This window comes from Brassica oleracea, chromosome C9, assembly GCF_000695525.1.
Source record: "Brassica oleracea var. oleracea cultivar TO1000 chromosome C9, BOL, whole genome shotgun sequence".
In the NCBI taxonomy this organism is placed as follows: Eukaryota; Viridiplantae; Streptophyta; class Magnoliopsida; order Brassicales; family Brassicaceae; genus Brassica; species Brassica oleracea.
This window is the reverse complement of record NC_027756.1, coordinates 53,111,919-53,118,934: the sequence shown is the minus strand read 5'-3', so window position 1 is coordinate 53,118,934 and position 7,016 is coordinate 53,111,919.

Sequence of the window (7,016 nt, the reverse complement as noted above, 5' to 3'; positions counted from 1 at the left end):
CAAACCTCTTTGAACATCATCATATGCTAGTGGAGGATGCAACTATGCATTAAAATAATATTGTCGTATTTTTTGAAATTTTTTCAAAATCTATGTGTTAAACCTTACGAAAATATGAAGTTTTTGGTAAGTGTTTTATACATTGAAACCTATAATCTTAAGTGTTGTTTTAAAATTTATAGCCACATTCTAGATTTTTATTAATGTATTTTAAGCTGTTTTTCATGGTATATGAGAATCTTCATAATTTGTTTCATAAACTAATTTAGTAAAACTTCATATACTCCCTTAATTAGTGGACTAACCATTATAAAATCGCTATTCTCTTGAAAAATAGAGACAACAAAGGCTCCAAACCTCTTTGAACATCATCATATGTTAGTGGAGAATGCAACTATGCATTAAAATAATAATGTCGTATTTTTTGAAATTTTCTCAAAATCTACGTGTTAACCCCTACGAAAATATTGAGTTTTTGGTAAATGTTTTATATACTGAAGCCTATTATCTTTAGTGTTGTCTTAAAATTTCTAAACACATTTTACATTTGTATTAATATTTTTAAACTTTTTTTTCTATGGTCTAAGGAAATCGTTATAATTTTTTTTTATCAATAAATTTGGAAAAACTTCAGAATACTCCCTAAATCGATGGAATAACCTCTTGAAAAACGGAGACAACAAAAGCTTCAAACCTCTTTGAACATCATCATATGCTAGTGGAGGATGCAACTATGCATTAAAATAATATTGTCGTATTTTTAAAATTTTTCTCAAAATCTATGTGTTTCCTTACGAAAATATTGAGTTTGTGGTAAATGTTTTATATACTGAAGCCTATAATCTTTAGTGTTGTTTTAAAATTTCTAACCACATTCTACATTTGTATTAATGTATTTTAAGCTCTTTTTCATGGTATAAGAGAATCATTATAATTTTTTTATCAATTAATTTAGTAAAACTTTATAGTACTCCCTAAATCGATGGTATAACCACTATAAATTAATTTATATACTTTAAAATTTCTAACCACATACATTTGTATTAATGTATTTTAAGCTCTTTTTCATGGTATAAGAGAATTATTATAATTTTTTTATCAATTAATTTAGTAAAACTTCATTATACTCCATAAATCAACGGAATAACCACTATAAAATAACTATTTTCTTGAAAAACGGAGACAACAAAGGCTCCAAACCTCTTTGAACATCATCATATGTTAGTGGAGGATGCAACTATGCATTAAAATAATATTTTCATATGTTTTCAAAAAAATTCAAAATCTATGTGTAACCCCTACAAAAATATTTAGTTTTTGGTAAATGTTTTATATACTGAAGCCTCTAATCTTTAGTGTTGTTTTAAAATTTCTAACCACATTATACATTTGTATTAATGTATATTAAGCTCTTTTTCATGGTATATGGCAATCTTTATAAATTTTTTATAAATTAATTTAGTAAAACTTCATATACTCCCTAAATTGATTGAATAACCTATATAAAATCACTATTCCCTTGAAAAACTGAGACAACAATGGCTCCAAACCTCTTTGAACATCATCATCTATTAGTTCAGGATGCAACTATGCATTAAAACAATATTGTCGTATTTTTTGAAATTTTATCAAAATCTATGTGTTAACCCCTACAAAAATATTGAGTTTTTGGTAAATACTCTATATACTGAAGCCTACAATCTTTAGTGTTGTTTTAAAATTTATAACCACATTCAACATTTTTATTAATGTATTTTAAGCTCTTTTTCATGGTATAAGGGAATCGTTATAATTTTTTTTATCAATTAATTTAGTAAAACTTCATAATACTCCCTAAATCGATGGAATAACCACTATAAAATCATTATTTTCTAGAAAAACTGAGACAACAAAGGCTCCAAAACTTTTTGAACATCATCATATGTTATTGGAGGATGCAACTATGCATTACATCAACATTGTCGTATTTTTTGAAATTTTCTCAAAATCTATGTGTAACCCCTACGAAAATATTGAGTTTTTGGTAATTACTTTTTATACTGGAGCCTATAATCTTTAGTGTTGTTTTAAAATTTGTAACCACATTCTACATTTGTATTAATGTATTTTAAGCTCTTTTTCATGGTATAAGGGAATCGTTATAATTTTTTTATCAATTAGTTTAGTAAAACTTTATAATACTTCCTAAATCGATGGAATAACCACTATAAAATCACTATTTTCTTGAAAAACGGAGACAGAAAAGGCTCCAAACCTCTTTGAATATTATCATATGTTAGTGGAGGATGCAACTATACATTAAAGTAATATTTTCATATGTTTTCAAAAAATTTCAAAATTTATGAGTTAACCCAAACAAAAATATTGAGTTTTTGCTAAATGTTTTATATGCTGAAGCCTCTAATCTTTAGTGTTGTTTTAAAATTTCTAACCACATTCTACATTATATTAATGTATTCTAAGCTATTTTTCATGGTATAAGGGAATCGTTATAATTTTTTTATCAATTAGTTTAGTAAAACTTTATAATACTTCCTAAATCGATGAAATAACCACTATAAAATCACTATTTTCTCAAAAAACGGAGACAACAAAGGATCCAAACCTCTTTGAACATCATCATTTTAGTGTAGGATGCAACTATGCATTAAAATAATATTGTCATATTTTTTGAAATTTTCTCAAAATCTACGTGGTAACCCCTACGAAAATATTGAATTTTTGGTAAATGTTTTATATACTGAAGCCTCTAATCTTTAGTGATGTTTTAAAATTTCTAATCACATTCTACATTTGTATTAATTTATTTTAAGCTCTTTTCAAGGTATAAGGGAATCGTTATAATTTTTTTATCAATTAGTTTAGTAAAACTTTATAATCCTCCTTAAATCGATGGAATAATCACTATATAATCACTATTTTCTTGAAAAACGGAGACAACAAAGGCTCCAAACCTCTTTTAACATCATAATATGTTAGTGGGAGATGCAACAATGCAATAAAACAATATTGTCGTATTTTTTTAAATTTTCTAAAAATCTAAATGTTAACCCCTACGAAAATATTGAGTTTTTGGTAAATGTTTTATACACTGAAACCTATAATCTTTAGTGGTATTTTAAAATTTCTAACCACATTCTACATTTTTATCAATGTATAAGCTCTCATGGTATATGAGAATCGTCATAATTGTTTTATCAATTAATTTAGTAAAACTTCATAATACTCCCTAAATCGATGGAATAACCACTATAAAATCACAATTTTCTTGAAAAACGGAGACAACAAAGGCTCCAAACCTCTTTGAACATCATCATATGTTAGTGTAGGATGCAACTATGCATTAAAGTAATATTGTCATATTTTTTTGAAATTTTCTCAAAATCTATGTGGTTAACCACTTCGAAAATATTGAGTTTTTGGTAAATGTTTTATATACTGAAGCCTATAATCTTTACTGGTGTTTTAAAACTTCGAACCACATTCTACATTTGTATTAATGTATATTAAGCTCTTTTTCATGGTATAAGGGAATCATTATAATTTTTTTATCAATTAATTTAGTAAAACTTTATAATACTCCCTACATCGATGGAATAACCACTATAAAATCATTATTTTCTTAAAAAACGGGGACAAAAAAAGGCTCCAAACCTCTTTGAACATCATCATATGGTAGTGTAGGATGCAACAATGTATTAAAATAATATTGTCATATTTTTTGAAATTTTCTCAAAATCTATGTGGTTAACCACTTCGAAAATATTGAGTTGTTGGTAAATGTTTTATATACTGAAGCCTCTAATCTTTAGTGCTGTTTAAAATTTTTAACCACATTCTACATTTGTATTAATGTATTTGAAGCTCTTTTCATATTATAAGGGAATCGTTATAATTTTTTAATCAATTAATTTAGTAAAACTTTATAATACTCCCTAAATCGATGGAATAACCACTATAAAATCACTATTTTTTTGAAAAAATAAGACAACAAAGGCTCCAAACCTCTTTGAACATCATCATATGTTAGTGTAGGATGCAACTATGCATTAAAGTAATATTGTCATATTTTTTTGAAATTTTCTCAAAATCTATGTGTTATAACCCCCTACGAAATATTGAGTTTTTGATAAATGTTTTATATAGTGAAGTCTATATTCTTTAGTATTGTTTCAAAATTTCTAACCACATTCTACATTTGTATTAATGTTTATAAGCTTTTTTTTATGGAATAAGGGAATTGTTATAATTTTTTTTATCAATTAATTTTGTAAAACTTCGTAATACTCCCTAAATAGATGGAATAACCACTATAAAATAACTATTTTCTTGAAAAACGAAGACAACAAAAGCTCCAAACCTCTTTGAACATCATCATATGTTAGTGCAGGATGCAACTATGCATTAAAACAATATTGTCGTATTTTTTGAAATTTTCTCAAAATCTATGTGTTATAACCCCCTACGAAATATTGAGTTTTTGGTAAATGTTTTACATACTGAAACCTATAATCTTTAGTGTTAATTTAAAATTAGTAACCATATTCTACATTGGTATTAATGTATTTTAAGCTCTATTTCATGGTATATGGAAATCGTTATAATTTTTTATCAATTAATTTAGTAAAACTTCATAATACTCTCTAAATCGATGGAATAACCACTATAAAATCACTATTTTCTTGAAAAACGGAGACTACAAAGGCTCCAAACCTCGAGTTTTTGGTAAATGTTTTATACACGGAAACCTATAATCTTTAGTGGTGTTTTAAAATTTCTAACCCTATTCTACATTTTTATTAAAGAATATTAAGCTCTTTTTCATGGTATATGAGAATTGTCATAATTGTTTTATCAATTAATTTATTAAAACTTCATAATACTCCCTAAATCGATGGAATAAGCACTATAAAATCACTATTTTCTTGAAACACGGAGAAAATAAAGGCTCCAAACCTCTTTGAACATCATCATAAGTTACTGGAGTATACAACTATGCATTAAAATAATATTGTCGTATTTTAAGAAATTTTCTCAAAATCTATGTGTTAACCCTACGAAAATATTGAGTGTTTGGTAAATGTTTTATATACCGAAGCCTATAATCTTTAGTGTTGCTATAAAATTTCTAACCACATTCTACATTTCTATTAATGATTTTTAAAGCTCTTTTTCATGGTATAAGGGAATCGTTATAATTTTTTTTTATTAGTTAATTTATTAAAACTTCATAATACTCCCTAAATCGATGGAATAACCACTATTTTCTTGAAAAACGGAGACAACAAAGGCTCCAAACCTCTTTGAACATCATCATATGTTAGTGCAGGATGCAACTATGCATTAAAATAATATTGTCATATTTTTTTGAAATTTTCTCAAAATCTATGTGTTAACCCCTACGAAAATATTGAGTTTTTTTTGTAAATGTTTTATATACTAAAACCTATAATCTTTAGTGATGTTTTAAAATTTCTAACGACATTCTACATTTGTATTAATGTATATTAAGCTCTTTTTCAGTAATTTTTTTTATCAATTAATTTAATAAAACTTCATAATACTCTCTAAATCGATTGAATAACCACTATAAAATCACTATTTTCTTGTAAAACGGAGACAACAAAAGCTCTCAACCTCTTTGAACATCATCATATGTTAGTGCAGGACGCAACTATGCATTAAAACAATATGGTCGTATTTTTTGAAATTTTCTCAAAATCCAATAGTTAACCCCTACGAAAATATTGAGTTTTTGGTAAATGTTTTATATACTGAAACCTATATTATTTAGTGGTGTTTTCAAATTTCTAACCATATTCTACATTTGTATTAATATATATTAAGTTTTTTTCACGGGTATATGGAAATCGTTATAATTTGTTTATCAATTAATTTAGTAAAACTTCATAATAGTCTCTAAATCGATGGAATAACCACTATAAAATCACGGAGAAAACAAAGGCTCCAAACCTCTTTGAACATCATCATAAGTTAGTGGAGGATACAACTATGCATTAAACTAATATTGTCGTATTTTCTGCAATTTTCTCAAAATCTATGTATTAACCCCTACGAAAATATTGAGTTTGGTAAATATTTTATATACCGAAGCCTATAATCTTCAGTGTTGCTTTAAAATTTCTAACCACATTCTACATTTCAATTAATTTTTTAAGATCTTTATCATGGTATAAGGGAAACGTTATAATTTTTTTATCAATTAAATTAGTAAAAATTCATAATACTCCCTAAATCGATGGAATAACCACTATAAAATCACTATTTTCTTGAAAAACGGAGACAACAAAGGCTCCAAACCTCTTTGAACATCATCATATGTTAGTGGATGATGCAACTATGCATTAAAATAATATTGTCATATTTTTTTGAAATTTTCTCAAAATCTGTGTGTAAACCCCCTACGAAAATATTGAGTTTTTTGTAAATGTTTTATATACTGAAACCTATAATCTTTAGTGATGTTTTAAAATTTCTAAGCAAATTCTACATTTGTATTAATGTATATTAAGCTCTTTTAATGGTATATGGAAATATATCGGTATAATTGTTTTATCAATTAATTTAGTAAAATTTCATAATAATCCCTAAATCGAAGGAATAACCACTATAAAATCACTATTTTCTTGAAAAACGGAGAAAACAAAGGCTCCAAACCTCTTTGAAAATCATCATATGTTAGTGCAGGATGCAACTATGCATTAAAACAATATTGTCGTATTTTTTGAAATTTTCTCAAAATCCATGTGTTAACTAACCCCCTACGAAAATATTGAGTTTTTGTTAAATGTTTTATATACTAGAACTTATATTCTTTAGTGGTGTTTTCAAATTTCTAACCACATTATACATTTGTACTAATTTATATTAAGCTCTTTTTCATGGTATATGGGAATCGGTATAATTGTTTTATCAATTAATTTAGTAAAATTTCATAATAATCCCTAAATCGAAGGAATAACCACTATAAAATCACTATTTTTTTAAAAAACGGA